Raw genomic sequence first — 18,224 nt, forward strand, 5'->3', positions numbered from 1 at the left:
CCATGTCTAAGACTCTTAGAGGAGTTTATAGATATATGTAGATTACATATACTGCATGAGTAAGGATGTTAGGGCATGTTTAAGATGAAAAACTCATGTAAAAAAGGGAACGCTAATCAGTAAATCAGTATATTTAATTTTACCTGATATGACTGCACGGTCACGAATCAGGGGTCACGTAAAATCGAAGTACAAGTTCACCTTGGGTTTCGCATTCTATCGGCCATCAGTCTGAATGACATTTCCATATGCTGTCCCATGAGAAATACTGAACGATTTTACCGCCTCGTAGTCAGATAAGCAATTTTTTTTTATACAGTCAAAGGAATTCCATAATTCAAAAATAAATCTTTTTCATCGAATCTATGCACAGAGAGTCACAAGCATTCACAACACAGTGGTTAGTTGTTCTCATATTACGTGTATGCATATTCCTGTGTTCACATATTACATATGCACGTATTACTTTGATTCTCACTGTTCATGTTTCACAGCATACACCATTTATAAACGAACCTAGCCAAGCATGTATTTCCCTTGAGTCTCGGTTATTTTACATTTATTCTCTGCACAGAGTGAAATGCTGAAACTTTCACCCAACAGACAACATTCAAGACACACACAAAGGGAACCTTCTCCATGGCTTTTTTTTATTCCTGCAGACTTGGAAAAGTCACTTTGCCATTGTATTTATAGATTCAAGGAGGATCTGCATCATTGTGAGGGTTAGAAACACCAGGAGTGCATCAAGGACAATGCCCTACAGGAAACGGCTGGTTGGGGCTCACTTTCATCCTTCAGAGGCCAAGTTGACCCAATAAGGTACTCTTGCATGTCAGGTTTTCATTTTGGCTGCAGTAGAATCAATCTGGCAGTGGAGTCACACAAGGAATGTGCCATACATGGAGCAAGATAAATATGGCAAAAAAACCGAAAACAACCAAGCTGTAGGAAAGTAGGATGCAAATACAATACGCCAATTATTTGCATGGAAATCAGACATCATCGAAGTGTGGGAATTCTTATACTATGATATCATACTGTTTGGGTGTGTTTGACTTCTATGAGGCAACAGGCAAAGAAAATAGAGGAGTCTGTGAGCCATAAGTCAGTGAGCATAAATCTGGGGTTACACTTGTCTGTGATTGGCTTCCACGTCTTTTAATCCAGATAGGTTATTACTGTTTACATATGCATTCCATCTCATCATGCCACGTTTATGGTCATCCATGCTTATTGTGAACTATTGTGTACTTTTCAGTTTAAAAATTAAATTTTAAAATTAGGTACAAAGTAAGGAATACAGTACATTCATTGTGTATCAAATTTTGTTGTCACTCCTCCACCCACTTTTTATGATGATGATGAAGATGATGATACCTTTGCAGGCGAGTAAGTGTCACTCTCCAAAATTTTCTCCGAGACGAGCACAGGAGAGTGATTAAATTTTCTTGAAAAGTCAAAACTATTCATTTACGGATTAATGATTACTACACTCATTGAAACATATACAGTAAGTCACCGATTTATGTCGAGTCTGTTTCCGTCGTTTTAATATATCATCATCAACACATTATGGGACAATAGTCAATTTATATCGCAATATTCTGATATAACGTCGTTCAAAAATTTTAAGTACAGTGTACAACATTTTTGAGTTGAAAATTTTAACAACTCTTCTTCTCAACACAAGATTCATATTTGTACAACTATTCATATTTCCCTGGTGGATTGATCCTGCCATGTTGTGGCACCTCGGTGATGACTTCTCTGCTCCAGATTCACTGCACAACCTGTTTGATAGCTCCATCGGAGATTTCTCGATTCCACATTCACAACACAACTCACCCGAAAGCCCGTTCAGGGAACAGTCAGTTCATCTTCCAAACTCATGAAGGTCGACATGGATACCAAATTGCCTTTCAGCATGCCTGTAAATGATTTCCATATGTTGGCACTGCTGATTCTCTGATGGCACTGCTGTGAAGCACAGTGAAAGGAAAATGGCAGATCAACAGTAGATTGATGAGTCAAAAGAATAGGGTTGACAACGTGTGCTATGTAAAACACAATGACCGTTTAATACATAATCTTTTAAAGAATGTTCTCGAAAGCCACCCCTCGGCCCTCCCCCGCCCCCTTGATGAGCTGGAACACAGAATGAAACACGATGACTCACTCCCTCGCCCACCAACCCCATATCTTTTCTTTTCATTCCATTACATCCATCCTAATGCATTGTGTGTTCTAGCTCCTACACGAGCCTCCACATTGTATCCAATTATTTTTTTTTGTAAATACCAACAGATGTCACATATAGAGATGTAGCAACAAAAGTAATGCACTTATAAATTTGAACGATGATGTGCGCTGGGATGCTGCACTCTTTTACAGCACAATAATTTTCACGAATGCAGACTACATATTAACATTGATCCAACACACTGTAACTGAGCTAATGCATCTCCCAAGCACTAGAATTAAATGTAATTGAAGGTTTCCATCTGGAATAGTATCCGGCAAAAATCTGTACTAATAAATGTCATTTTGTCAGTCTGTCAGTCTGTCCGTCCGTCTCTTCCATAACTCCAAAACCTTGAAACCTAACGACCCCAAACGTTGCGTACATATGAAGGGAAATCCAAGGCAGTGCATGAATGAAAACTGGGTGCTTGGGGAAATTTAAACACCCCTTTTGAGTATAATTAACGGCCTTATTCAATTATCCTTTATCAAGGCTCATCCCTGGTCACCACGCTGTCCCTCATTAGGGTCAGGTCAGGTCAGGTATGGGAGCATGCACCGGAGCAGCATGTTGCTGCGTCTACTTTCCGCCAATACTCCAGGGGCCTCCGTCTGGCTATCCCCCAGGCAGATGCCTGGTCCATCCACATCTACATGAAATGATGATCAACCTGCTGCAACCACGAGGCACGCATTTGGACCATTGGCCTCCTCCACTCACGAGGCTCAATCGCTGAGAGGATATGGTGAGCAGGATCAGCATCAGGAAAACGAGCCACATGTCCATACAGCCACAGCTGACACTCACGGATTGTGCAGGTAACAAATCTCATTTGAATCTCTCTCAGGAAATGTTCGTTGGACAAAAAGTCCAACCAGTGATAGCCGAGGATTCTCCAAAGAGACATAGTACCAAAGGAATTAAGTATCCGTCTCAGATCCTTGGTCAGAGACCAAGTCTCACATCCATAGTGCAAGACTGGAAGCACCAAGGACCTGAAGACTCGGACTTTCATCCTCTAGCACAGGTACCGGCAGTGCTACACCCCAGAATTCAGTGAATCCATGACTTCCCAGGCCTGACACAGACATCTGTTGACTTCTGGCTCACAGCCAGCAGAGACAAGAATATCACTGCAAAGGTAAGTGAATCTATTCGTGACCTCAAGATCCTTGCCCCAAACAGGTACAGACAACATAGCAGCATCCAATGTGTCATTGAAAGCCTGGATCTTAGTTTTGACCCAGGAAACCCATAATACCAGGAGCTCTGACTCTTCATTAAGCACCTCAAGGGCTTACATCAGGATATCTAGAGTCTCTGCGAAGATGACTGCATCATCTGCAAAATCAAGGTCAGAGATCTTGGCATTCACAAACGATGCAACACAGCTTGATCTCTCCAACATCCTCCACAGAATCCAGTCCAGACAAGTGCTGAAAAGTGTGGGAGCCAGTACACATCCCTGATGAACTCCAGCAACAATGGGAAATTTGTCAGAAATGGGTCAAAATATTTCACAGCACTCTCAGTACCAGACTATACTTCAGACATCAGGTGGATCAGTTTTGCTGGCACCCCACAAAGACGAAGTCTCGTACAGATGGCATCCCGATTCACTGAATCAAATGCTTTACAGAGATCAACATAAGTTGCAAGCAACCCCTGCCGAAACTCTCATCTGTGTTCGGTGAGGACCCAAAGATTAAGGATCGTTGACCTCTTTGGTGTAAAGCCTGACTGATCTGGATTCTGGTGCTCAAGCAGATGGTAGCGAACGCTATCAAGAATTATCCGAGGAAAGACTTTTCCCAGCGTCACCCCTCGGTTGTTGTTGCAGTCTTGGCGATCACCCTTCCCTTTCCAGAGAAGGACAACAAGGCCCCTCTTCCAGTCAGTTGGGATAATGCGTATGTTCCAGGCAGAGCACAGAACTGCATACAATGACACAAGCACATCATTTTCACCAGCATTGATAAGTTCATCAGGGATACCACAGATCCCAGGAGCTTTACACCATTTCAACCAGTTCATGGCAGCCTGTGTTTCCACAAATGAAGGTGGAGAAAAGTTGATTGGAGGGTCAGAAATAGGGACTGTAACAGCCCTGACATTCATCAAAACAGCTGGTGGATCAGCCTGGTACAGCAACTCAAAGTAACCAGCCCAGCAGGCGTTCACTTCGGACTCCTCTTTCAAGAGCCCACCACCCTCTGCTCTAACTGCAGTACACTGAGAGATGGGCTTGGATGAACGCAATGTGCAAATTCCCCTGTAAGCAGGACGAGAATCACTTGTCCACAGGTGATGCTTGACAACCTCACAGATTCTTCGCACTGTGGAGGAAAATTGATATAAATGTATTTTAAATTGTAACAAATGGAGTTTTAGAAATGTAAGTTTTATGCTAGAAGTTGAATTGGCTGTCCTTTCTGGTCAAGAGACTTTTGCCCTAAATGTTGATAAATGTGTTGGTCTGGAGCAGTGTGACCTGAGCTGATAACAGCGAACCTTTGCCTCGAAATGTACGAAGTGGCTTCTCGTCTAAAGGACACTTCTGCAGTCTGGGTTGATAGCCCCCACCACTCTCCCATGAAAGTATAAAATGCTTTCAAAGATAAAATTGTTTCAGTGCAAGTACCTGAGGAAGTATAGAATCTCAGTGGCTTGTGCTCCTTGGAACTGACCAAGTACCAAGTTAGAATAAAACTCTCTGATGTAAGGTGAAAGTGAATTGAATCGGGTTGGTCTAACTGTTAACTAAAAGTAAGAATTGATGAAATATAACCAAATAATATTGCAATCAATGAGGATTCTTAAGTTCATTGTACGAGGGTGAGAAGTGTCTGGTGGATAATGAAAAAATAAATAGTTTCACAAGGAAGGACTTGTGTGGACATCGGTTTATCAGTGTCAATGGGTTTTATGCAGGATTTTATAACTAAATTGGAAAAACGTAAAACTCTGCCTGAAGTCAAATAGGATTCCACAATCGGCCAGGTAGAATCCTTCAACGATCACAACAAGGTGGGTTAAAAAAATCCACATCAGCACATAGGCCTCTTTGTCCACCCTCAATGCATGTATAGTTTTATGCCTCAGCTCCATGAACAGCTCAGCTCTGCCATTAAGCCTGGCCTTGCGACTGTTCAATGGTATCCAGTATCTCTTGAGAGAGAAAATTCTTCTTCGCCCGACGGTGAGTTCCAAGATATCTACCGGCAACATCAAGGCTGGTTCTTGAAGGCACTCCACAACTCTTCAGGATCCCTCAAAGCACCCAGACCTCCCAAATGTCCACTCAGCCTGTTTACAAACTCCTCAGCTACCCCCTCATCCATGAGCTTGCCAACATCCAGCCTAGGCTGGGGTGGTACTATTCTCCTGTATTTAAGCTGCAACTTCAGAATTGCTACAACAAGCCTGTGGTCAGTATTGAGGAACTGAGCACTCCGGTAGACCTTACAGTTCTGGATCATGCTCCAGCGACCTTCAAAGAGCACATGGTTAATCTCCTTTGCCACACCACCAGCGTTGGAATACAAAGTCCAGCGATGAGCCTGTTTGTGCTGAAACCAAGAACCAGCCACCCTAAGTCCATGCAAAACCAAGGAACTTCATACTATTCTGTTTCACAGTTTCAGACCAATGGGGTCCAATACATGTATCATAACCATCCCTATCAGTTCCAATTGATGCATTGAAATCCCCCAAAATTAGTAGTGTATCTCGCCTGGGGCACTGATCAACCATGGACTTGAGCGTGGCATAGAATGCATCCTTCATGGTGAGATGGAGTTACACCCAAGGAGACACCCAAGGAGTGATGAATCCTTAGTCTCATAATACGCTCATTGACTGGTGTTACCTCAATTATCATTGGAGTCAGCTTCTTGGATACAGATGCAGAAACTCCTTGGGCATGGAAACCATCAGAGCGGCCAGACCAATAGTAGGTGTAACCACCTGTCATGATCTCGCCGCAATCCGGCCTTCAAATCTCAGAGAGTGCTGCAATACTGATGTTCAAACGCTTGAGCTCAGATGATAATAGAGACAGGTGATCATCCTCTCCTCAGGATAGGACATTCCAGACATCCACCCACAGGGACCTCCTCAGGTTAACCCAAAGAGTCCGCTGTCTGGTGGATGATACCTCAGCATCACCCAACACACACGACCGCATTCTGACCCGGGAAGGTTACCTCGCGGTTTCCCTCCTATCATCAAAGATTGGAGGGTCCCGAAGGCTTCGCCCCAAATCTGGTGAGCTACCCTGTGAAGGGCAGCTACACAGTACGCACTCCCACGGAGTGGGTTTTCAGATTTTTTAAAATGCTTTTAGAATGCCCCTCAGTGGTGTCTTAATTCGCCATTTTTTTGGCCTGCTCAATAATGCCTTGACTTGGAACAGGCCAAATTGGTTTCTGAATGATAAAGTATTTTTGTCCACTATCATCAATCATAATCAACAAATGCCTGACCATTATACCCAATCACCCATCCATTGGGACCATACTCTGTCCAGAGAGTTGGTGCTGCCCAAGCAGTCTCCTTGACTATTGGGCACAATCCTAGATGCGTCGCCACTTTGACACAGGATACCAGCATGCTGGCACTCATTTTGCTGACCTCAGAAGGATGACAGGCAGTCAACCCCACCGGGTATTAATTCAACAGCTAAGTGGGATTTGAACTCAGGATCCTAGGATCCCAAACTCACCACCTGAACCTTTAAGCCAACACCAGACATACCATACCTATGTATTGCTGGATACATTGAAATGCTAATTTAAATGCCTGGAGACGCCAGTATTGCTGATTTTATTTCATTTCAGCACATGCCATACCCTCAAGAATTTCTTCATCTCAGACAAATTTCAAAATTTAAACTTCCTTATTGACTTCAGTTGCAGTTCTGACTGCGATAAAAAGAACAACTGTGCATTTGTCCAAATCAGATGTAGTTTGACATTCCGGGCATCTTCAGGTGCATGGTATTTATATAACCAATTGGCGATTGCTAATACTGGGTGCCCCACAGAAAACCAGGAAATTTGGTACAGTTTATTTAAAACAAAACAAAAGCAAACTTAGATGTAGTGTAAAACAAAGATACACTTTATTTTCAAACAAAACAAAAGCAAACTTAGATGTAGTGTCAAACAAAGATACACTTTATTATATGTTAGTTTATTGATATGGTAAAACATGGCAAAATATATCTCAAAATCTCAAATTTCCTAGTTTTCTGTTCAGCACCCTGTAGTTTTCCAAGCCAGCCATTCCTTATTAACCGTTTCATTGGAGTGCTTGCTTGAGTCCTTAAGCCCCTTGCTGAGCGCTCTACAAAATTCTCACTGTCTCTGAATATATCGATCGACTTGAACAAACAAAGTTCAGAGCTCACTCGCCTGCATTTGGCCATGCAGTGCCTGGGGCGGTGCGTCAGGCGGTGTTTCACGAGCTGAAAATATGCAATCTTATTTTACACCACATTCACCCTTTTTGTATGATCTTCTTTCATTTTAAAACCTTTCACTTCGACATAGATAAATACAAATAAATAATTAAACATTTCATTTTTTAAAGTTTCTTGGACTGTGTCGTTGGAGTGCATGTTTGAGTGGAGTGCTTTACATTTCCAGAGTTAGAAAAGTAAAATAAATGAGATGATTGCATTGAGTAAAAAACGTTTTCAACTGTTACAAAGCAATGATCGCCACATCATGGCAGGATGGCCGAGAGGTACACACTCTCACTTTAAGCTGTGCAGCCTGGGTTTGAATCCAGACCCAGCTATAAACTGTATTCCCGGTGTTGCACAGGCAGGGTGATTCATCAATGTGGGTGCTGTCTCTTGGATGGACATTAAACTCTGGGTCACATCTGCCGGAATCACCCCCTCTTGTCTTCCCCTTCCCTCTCCCCTCCCCTCCTCCCCCTATTCCCTCCCTCTCTCTGTCACCACTCTCCCTCTCTGACCCTCTCCTTCCCTTGCCAATCTCTCCCCCACCAGGTTGTTGGCGATTAAACCATCTCCCCCACCAGGTTTCCTGGTGAAGGGGTGTATAATCTGGACACACAGCAGGAATAAAAAACAAAACCTGTCAAAGGGTGAGGAGCTCCTTGTGAGCCAACAGCCATCCATTTCTAGTGCCCAACTGTGTCTGTGGACATCCTTCTGCAGTTGGGTTACTTTATTTTAGGAGGTTGGTGGCAGGATTTGCACGCTGGCCAATGTAAAATCCTTCACTCAGCAAAACACACTAAAAATGCAAAGAAAACGGAAAACTCACTCTGTGGGAGTACCTCCTGTGCAGCTGCCCCTTCGCAGGGCAGCTCACTGGATGACGGGATTGGGGCAAAGCCTTCGGGATCACCTTTCTTTGATGATAGGAGGAAAACACAGGGTAACCTTCCTGGGTTGGATTGCAGTTGTGTGTGTCAGGGTGGTGCTGAGGTGCCGTCCACCAGATGGTGGTCTCCTTGGGTTAACCTGAGGTGGTCCCTTCGGGTGAGTGCCTGAATTGTCCAATCTCGAAGAGAGGATGAACATCTGTCCCTGTTATCACCTGAGCTCAAACGTAGAAACATTGGTATTACAGCACTCTCTGAGGAATGCAGAGTGGATAGAGGTGAAATAATGGTGGATGTATATACCTACGATTGGTCTGGTGGATCTGATGGTTACCAGGCCAAAGGAGTTGCTGTAGCTGTGTCCGATAAGCTGACTACAATGATAATTGATATAACACCAGTCAACGAGCGTATTATGAGACTAAGGATTCGTCACTCCTTGGGTGTTGTTTCCCTGTTCTCTGTATATGCTCCAACTGAGGAGAGTGATCTCACCGTGAATGACGCATTCTGTACCACACTCAAGTCTGTGGTTGATCAGTGCCCCAGGTGAGATACGCTTCTTGTCTTGGGGGGATTTCATTGCATCAACTGGAACTACCCGGGTCAGATTGTGGTAGTGTGTGTCGGGGTGGTGCTGAAGTGCCGTCCACCAGATGGTGGTCTCCTTGGGTTAACCTGAGGCGGTCCCTTTGGGTGAGTGCCTGAATTGTCCAATCTCGAAGAGAGGATGAACATCTGTCCCTGTTATCACCTGAGCTCAAACGTAGGAACATTGATGTTACAGCATTGATGAACATTGATGAACATTGGTATTACAGCACTCTCTGAGGATTGGAAAGTGGATATCGGTGAAATAATGGTGGGTGTATATACCTACGATTGGTCTGGTCGATCTGATGGTTACCAGGCCCAAGAAGTTGCTGTAGCTGTGTCCGATAAGCTGACTCCAATGATAATTGATATAACACCAGTCAACGAGCGTATTATGAGACAAAGGATTCGTCACTCCTTGGGTGTTGTTTCCCTGTTCTCTATATATGCTCCAACTGAGGAGAGTGATCTCACCGTGAAGGACGTACTCACCGTGTACCACACTCGAGTCTGTGGTTGATCAGTGCCCCAGGTGAGATACGCTTCTTGTCTTGGGGGGATTTCATTGCATCAACTGGAACTACCCGGGTCAGATTGCGGTAGTGTGTGTCGGGGTGGTGCTGAGGTGTCGTCCACCAGATGATGGTCTCTGTTATCATCTGAGCTCAAACGTTTGGGCATCGGTATTGCCGCACTCTCTGAGGTTCGGAGTCCGAATTGTGGCAAGATCATGGCGGGTGGTTACATCTGGTATGCAACAAGAAAATTGCAACAACTACCGAGGGGTGATGCTGCTTTGCTTGGAAAACTATTGAAAGGGTTCACCACCATCTGCTTGAGCACCAGCATCCAGAGCAGTCAGGCTGTACACCAAAATGGTCAACAATTGACCATATCCTTGCTCTTCAGATCCTCACCAAACGCAGACGCGAGTTTCAGCAGGGGCTGCTTGCAGCCTATGTTGATCTTTGTAAAGTGTTCGATTCAGTGAAACGGGATGCCTTCTCGAGGAGTCTTGGTCTTCGTGGGGTGCCACGAAAATGAATCAATCTGATGTCTGAACTATACTCTAGTATTGAGAGTGCTGCGAGATGTGGTGATACCATCTCTGTCTTATTTGCAGTTGTTACTGGAGTTAATCAGGGGTGTGTACTGGCCTCCACACTTTTCAGCACTTGTATGGAATGGATTCTGGGGAAGATGTCGGAAAGTTCAAGCTGCAGTGCACCATTTGGGAATGTCAAGGTCTCTGACCTTGATTTCGCAGATGATGCAGTCGTCTTTGCAGAGACTCTAGATATCCTTTTGGGGGCCCTCGGGGTGCTGAATGAGGAGTTGGAGCTGCTGGGATTGCGGGTTTCTGGGTCAAAACTAAGATCCAGCCTTTCAATGACATATTGGATGCTGCTATCCTGTCTGTACCTGTTTGTGGTGAGGTTGTTGAGGTCACGGAGAGATTAATTTACCTTGGCAGTTATATTCATGTCTCTGCTGGATGTGAGCCAGAGTTCAACAGATGTCTGGGTCAGGCCTGGGGAGCAATGGATTCACTGGATCGTGGGGTGTGGTGCTGACGGGTGGGCAAAAGTCCGAGTCTTCAGGTCCTTGGTGCTTCCAGTCTTGCTCTATGGATGTGAGACTTCAACTCTGACCAGCAATCTGAGATGGAGACTTAATTACTTTGGTACCAGGTCTCTTCGTAGAATCCTTGGCTATCACTGGTCAGACTTTGTGTCCAACGAGCGGTTGCTGAGAGAGACTCAAATGAGATTTGTTACCTGCATAGTCTGTGAGCGTCAGCTGCGGCTGTATGGACATGTGGCTCATTTTCCTGACACTGATCCTGCTCACCAGATTCTCTCAGCGAGAGGAGGTCAATGGGACGACCACATGCCTTGTGGTTGTAGCAGGTTGATCAACATCTCAAGGAGATGGGGATAGGCCAGGCATCTGCCTGGGGGATGGCCAGACAGAGCCCCCTGGAGTACAGCTGGAAAGTAGACGCAGCGACACGCTGCTCCAGTGCATGTTTCCATACCTGACTTGACCTTCCCTTCATGCTGCCTTCCCTTCCCTCAAACTGCCTTCCCTTCTTCTCATGCTGCCTTCTCTTCTGCCTTCCCTCTTGCTGCCTTCTTTTCCCTTCCCCTCACGTTCCCTTCCCCTCCCTTCCCCTCCCCTCACGCTGCCTTGCCTTTCCTTGCCCTCATGCTGCCTTCCCTTTCCATCATGCTGCCTACCCTCCACCTCCCCTCATAAGCATCTCATCCCAAATCCGTCCCCTCTCTACCCCCCCTTTTCCTCGCACTTCCCCCCCCCTTCCCTGCTTCCCCCTTTCTCCTCTCCCTCCTCCACCTCCCTCCTCTGTTTCCTTCCCCTCTCTCCTCCCGCTCCTTCCTCTCCCCCTCCCCCTCTACCCCCCTTTTACTCGCACTTCCCCCTTCCCTTCTTCCCCCTTTCTCCTCTCCCTCCTCCACCTCCCTCCTCTCTTTCCTTCCCTTCTCTCCTCCCGCTCCTTCCATCTCCCCCCCCTTAATATCCCCATCAGCAAAGTGACGGATTGTATCTGCTATTTAAAAAAAAAATAAAGGTTTTATTTTTGGCCTCCAAGTACTGTATCTATTTTGGTAAAAACCATTACCAAGACATGCTTAATGCACACGTTACGATTGTCAACGAACTCTCCATATTTTTGTCCAATTTCCGTTCATCCACGTGATTTACACGTGACGTTATTTCAAAATTTTTGATGCTAAATGATACCTCAGCGGGTCATCATTAAGGGGTGTTCCATGCAAAATGTATGCACTCAATGTTGTACACCAAGAATTATAATTAATCCTTCACAAAATGCATTCTCTGAGGATGTTAAACAGGTGACTTTTTCTACAGTGTAATGCACCTTTGACAAAAGGGTTAATACATAAAGGTAGGGTTATCATGCCAGGCATCTGTACGTGAGTAAAACGGTATTCCACCGTTCTTAATAATTGCTGCTTTGTTCTCCACCCTTCCTGCCCTCTGAGGTTTCTCATTAAATGTGGGTCATGAAACGGCACTTAGCACTTCAGTGGTATTGAATTTACTGTACCAACAAGTAATACTCCTTTCGGATATGTTACCTGAGCATTACACTTATTGCGTATGTCATGTGTCGAGATTTACTGGAATTTGTTTGGAGGAGAGGGGACTGTCGGGGCAACTCCGTTGGTAGCTTGTTCGCCTTGAAGCTCTCTGGCTCTAATTTGTTTTCTGGCAATTTTTAATCCGAGGAATACTTCCATTCTGCTGTTTTCTCAGTAAAGACACACCATTCTGCATTGAGAACTTCAAGTCAGTTGTCCCTTGTGCAATCATTTTCACTGAAAACATCCCATGTTACCTTTTATCAACGTAGTGACATGACATGGTGTTGAGCCTCGACAGGAGGGAAGAACAGGGTTGTACAGATGTGAGAGGTAGGCAGGAGAATTAGAATAGAAATAAATTCAGGGGAATATATGTGTTGAGTAAGGGACACACTGGACCAAACATCCCTTACGTTTTCCCCATATTATTTTCTATATTTCCTGCTATTGCAGATCATAGTAAGCAAATGCTCATTGGATCGAGATTCAATTGCGGAGCTAGGAATATGAAATTTGGCTAGGGTGATGACTGACTCTTCATGAAAGACTTGTTGCCTCTTTCCGACAATCGTTGACTCTTTGTGAAAGACTGTGCCAGAAACGATTCCCTTGTCATCCTCCCCATGTCAACTCGACTCTCTCCTCTATTCTTTCATGCCTCTCTTTCCTTATGTGGAACTGCCTTCCTAAATCGATTGTCTCAAGCACTTCACTACGATACTTTAAGTCTGCTTCCCACTGCCTCCTCATCGTCTTTGCCATCTCCACTGCGGAGCTAAATCACACCTGTTGAAACCCTGTTCCTACACTTCTGCAATCTATCACCTTGTGCTGCGGTGCATCTGGCCTTGTGTTGCGGAAAACATTACCATTGTTTTCCCTTTGCCCTATTCTGTCTGTTTGTCCAAGTACTCTGTTGTTCTGCTTTTGATTTTTCAGCCTTGATAACTGTATATTAAAAAAGGCACAATGGGATAAATAGCATCTGCAAGCCAAGGTTAGCAGGCAGGTCTTCAGCTTAATATCCATTCGAGGGATTGGGTACTCATTGATGCAATGTCCTGCCTGTGAAGCACCAGTCCGACAGTTTGTATTCAGCAAAGAATCAAACAATTTGTAGATTAGAATTTGTATAATTTGAGTAGAATCGAAAGATTCGAGTAGAAAGAATTTGTAGACTAGACAGCAATGAGGCAAGTACACTATCTCTGTGCCTTCATGCTGTTTGCCATTGTATACACTTACGTAAAGTGTAAGATTTTGGATGCTCTGAAAAAAACATGGAAAAAAAACGACAACAGTGGTCCTGTGAAGAGGTTCACTTGCTTCAGGACTATAGGAAGGTTTTGCCAGTTTTTCCTCTTATTCTTTTTCTCTGTAGCTTTTCACATTTAGTTGCTCTTCGCCTTGTTTAGGGCAAATTTTAATAAAATTAATAAACACTTCAACAAAATAGTGCATGTCTATGGCCAGAAAAGTTCTCTGCTGAACATTTCATGAAGGGATGCAAATAATATCAAAGAGTGCGCGAGCACTTTCTATGTAGGAATGGTGCAGAAAAAAATGTTAGTCCCACCCGCTAGATACTGTACAAAACGAATGCTGGAGTATCTTCTCTAAAAAGTCTCTTGGGCTACATCATACTGCATGAGGCCTACCTGGTCTGTTCAGCCGATTGTCTCAGCAGGGATCACTTTTCAGTACTCTCGACCCTGGCAAAAGGAAGAAAAAAAAAAGCAAAAATCTGAGATATGTCAAAACCGGAAAATGTTATTGTTCGTCATCATAAAAATGATAATAATCATCAGCTTCAGATGGTGTATTTCCGAGTTGCCTTTCTTAATGGCAATGACTTTACTATCGGAATGTTAATAGGTTGGAAGGATTCCACGAAGAGTACGCAAAACTGCATTCCTTTGTAAATGGATCAGAGGGGTGGTAGTAGTAGGGACTATGCCTGCCAATCGGTATGATGAGGGTGGGGCCGCGAGACACATTTGTCCGAGGGCCAATATGTGGCTGTGCTTAACAGTGGAATATTATCAGTAAGTCAGTGACAGCAACAACCCACGCACATTTCTATGAAGTATGTACTATTTCGAATGTTATATCGTCTATAACAGGGTTCAGCAAGCTTTCAGAAGTGGCGTTCCAAGAGTTAACTTATTCACTCAGATTTATGGATCTCCGTGCCATTGATACATTTTCAACAAAAATAATAGTCATACTTACATTTTTGCAGCTTCATTAATAAATAAATTAAAAGGCAGATCTTACCATTTTGTGTGATGCTTTCCCTTGCTGAGTTCTCCTGACTTCATATGTGAAAATATCTGTTCACAGAGGTATGTAGATCCAAATGCAGAGAGCAGTGAAAATGCCACTTTCTTTAAACAATCAAATTTCACAGGCAGGGACTTCCAAAAGGTCAGGATGGAGACCCCGTGATCTCTCTCGGTAGCCTCCAGTGTGCGCTGCACATCGCTAAACTCCGAGGCCCATAAGCCTGAGCATTGTAACTCAATGAGCTGCATTTCAAAATCCTCAACACCCATCAACCAAAACATTGTCAAATTCATGTCACTGGTATCAAAGTTGGCTGCTTTAATTAGAAAGGGAAACATTGGGCCAAAATGTTGGAAATCTTGAAATCTGGCAGAAAATTTTGTTCTTGCATGTACATTCCAATCTCGGCAAAACTGGCGGTGCGATGTGTCGATTGTTCTTTAAGATGTAGGAGATGGCAGAAGATCGAGGTGTCAATGTCATGAGAAAAAAAAAAACAGGCAAGTTTTGCAAGAAATGCTTTAAATGATTCAAAAAGACCCATACAGTTTGGCCTGCACCCTGCAGACGAAGGTTCAGTTAATTTAGATGTGCGGTGATGTCATTAAGACACATTAGTGTCATGATCAGTAGCACTTATCATGATATTTCCTGCAAATCAAGATTGGCTGGCCCCACGAAAAGTAATCTAGTAAATAAACCAATTGAATCGTTTTTCTTTCAACGTCAGAGCCTTCATTGGGTAGCATAACTTAGACTCTAAATTATGCTACCCAATGGAAGCTCTTGTTTTCTTATTTTAGAGATTGACGGAGTAAAGTATAGTTTTTATCCGTTTTTTTTTTTTTCAACTTGTATTTTCTCCCTGTTAATTTGACTTTTATTGCGCTTGCCATTCGAAATCATCTTGCGTGCCACTTATGACACACGTGCCGTACGTTGCTGACCCTTGGTCGATAAAGTATGTACAGTTTGTACTACAACACTTATAAATCGGAAGTAGAACATCTGTGTGTATATATATATATATATATATATATATATATATATATATATATATATATATATATATATATATATATATATATATATATATATATATATGTAAAGAAACAAGTACTGGTAATAAAAAGATATTGTTACGGATTTTAGAATCCGGTCTGATGAATGCATCCACACATCCAGGTCCTCGGACTGTTATTTCCTTCAATGCATGTTCAGATTAGCCCCATCCTCATGTCAAATGGGATCTTAAATGTGATGCGTTGAGAAGGGTAAAAGATAGATCCCCTCTCTTATGGGAAGCTTTTTTCTTTACGACAGACACGTTTACACACATTTCTTTCGCGAGCACCGACGCCCACTATTTTTGAGAGCGCACGGGTGGTCATGGTAACCGTGCGCGAGTGGGGCGGGGTGAGCTTGGAGCAGACACTGCATTCGCTGAGATGGCCCGCAGATATAAAATGAATTGGAGGTCTGTTCTGAGGAAAGAAAGCCAGGGAGGAAGAAGAGAAGCGAGCAAGAAGCGGGTGTAAGCATGCAAAAGCGGAGAAGAAAGCGAGCATGTGGTGCACGTGTGGGTGTCTGACGAGCGCCAACAATGAGACAATTCGTCCTTCCCAGTGCTTGAGTAAGCCAGCGCGTGGTGCGCGTGTGGGTGTGAGCAGCGCCGACGGCGAGTGAGGCACCGGTCGGTCACCGACAAGTGAGGTGCGGGTCAGTCACTGACGGACCGTGTGAGTCACTGTACGTCACCAGTTTCGTCACCAGTGTGAGGAACTGCCCGTGTTGCAGCACCAGGGTTTAAACCCGTGACAGACGAGCTCGGTGCCCTCCCAGACATCGACTGGCGTTCAAGGCTGTTCAGGAGAGGGTGCACGGCAAGGCTGGGTGCTGGCGATGGACGTGACATGCACGCACACATTTCAGGACGTTTTCATTTCACGACAAACTACTCTCTCGTGAGCAAGACGACTCTTCTTCCCCCACCCCACCCTGGTGGTCGTATAGCAGCTTAGCTGCCGGGGTAGCTATCATTTCTTGAAGCACGACTGTGTCGCTGATGCAGTGCCCCTCTACCAGTACACACACTGGAACTGGTTCTCATTTCGCTGACCTCGGAAGGATGACAGGCTGAGTCAACCCCTGGTGTATTAATTCAGCGGCTGACGGGGATTGAACTCAGGACCCTATGATCCCAAGCCGCCACCCTAACCATTGAGCCAACACCAGGCTACCCCCCCCCCCCAAATGATCTGCTGGGTACCCTTGTCTGCGTTTAGCTGTAAGTAAAACCCCGATAAGCATCTGCTCTTTGTCTCTTTCCTGGCATTTTGATTGATTTTGCTTTGAAATTCTTTATTTACCTCAGAAAATAAAAAGTTATTTTAATTTATTTATTTTATTATAAATAAATTATTTGTCAATTTCCAACCTGTCCGTGATTGTCCTTTCCTTCTATTGGTCTAGCATTGTCCGAACCTAGAGAGACTGGGAGGTAATTACCACAGTTTGACCAAAAATAGCCAGCACGCACCAGCGGTTAAAATGCTCGGCCACCATAACTAATATCTTATCAGATAATATTGGTGCTTTGCCGAGGGCGTGCTCCCCACTCAGGTAACCACGTGACCTTTAGTTAAACGGAATAATAAGACGGTGGATGCTGGAACTCGTGGTTCACTGGGTAGCGTTCGTGATTTTATAACAAACCACCACACCACAACGTTAATTGTGAGCGGTGGCCCCATGTCCGGCTCTTCCGAGGACAACCGGGGATTAATCCCCCTGAGTGATAAGCTGGTGTCTCCTTACCTGTGGCCGCAACGATATTAAAAATTCAAAACGATGTCGGGATGTTCTTCCAAAAAGTGTGTAAACAAGGTCGGGATGGTCGCAAGAAATGATCGTGTGAAACTATCCCTCCATCTTTCTTTGAATAATGGTTGTCCCGAGAAAACACACTAACTGTGTGTGCGTATATATATATATATATATATATATATATATATATATATATATATATATATATATATATATATATATATATATATATATGTATATATATGTGTATGTGTGTATATATATATATATATATATATATATATATATATATATATATATATATATATATATATATATATATATATATATATATATATATATATATATATATAATATGTGTGTGTGTGTGTGTGTGTGTGTGTGTGTGTGTGTGTGTGTGTATATATATTGTTGCGGATTCGCGCCCGCCGGCGTGCTGACGGCCACGTAACTCGAATCGTGGCACGTCGCCCACCGGACGGACAATCCAGTCGTGACCCTCTCGGACTAACGCCGGGAACCAGTCACGGGTGGACCTTTCGGTCTCACCGTGATCGTGCCAATCGGCCCCCGCGTGGGATAGGGTTGCTCGCCAAATTCGACCTACCTAAGTACCCACACGGAGGGTAGACCGGGCGATCGCACCTCGCCGCAGGTCGACTTCGGACACGGGCCACTTAAGCGACCCGTTCCGTACTATCGGGATAACCGAGCGGTGTTATTCGTCGGCCTCGACGGTTCGATTAATTATCGGGCGTCTTAGCCCACGACCAACCCTTTACGTG

At 44.2% G+C, this 18,224-nt stretch overlaps 1 long non-coding RNA gene across 3 annotated transcripts in view; it reads right to left on the reverse strand.

The window, feature by feature from the left end:
- Positions 1 to 631: 631 nt before the first annotated feature.
- LOC147015870 (uncharacterized) overlaps positions 632 to 18,224 on the reverse strand; it is a 42,254-nt gene continuing 24,661 nt past the window's right edge. Inside the window, exons 2-4 of one of the 3 annotated variants that reach the window (XR_015050133.1) lie at positions 13,986 to 14,039; positions 1,351 to 1,980; positions 632 to 868 (exon numbers count right to left, since the gene is read on the reverse strand). This is a non-coding gene — a long non-coding RNA (uncharacterized LOC147015870). Of the gene's footprint in view, positions 869 to 953; positions 1,981 to 13,985; positions 14,040 to 18,224 lie in introns of those variants that run through there. The other 2 variants (XR_015050134.1, XR_015050132.1) reach the window with 2 other exon arrangements.

The sequence above is a fragment of the Eptatretus burgeri genome, chromosome 12 (genome assembly GCF_056783735.1).
Source record: "Eptatretus burgeri isolate ZD-2024b chromosome 12, Ebu_testis_v1, whole genome shotgun sequence".
Lineage (NCBI taxonomy): Eukaryota > Metazoa > Chordata > Myxini > Myxiniformes > Myxinidae > Eptatretus > Eptatretus burgeri.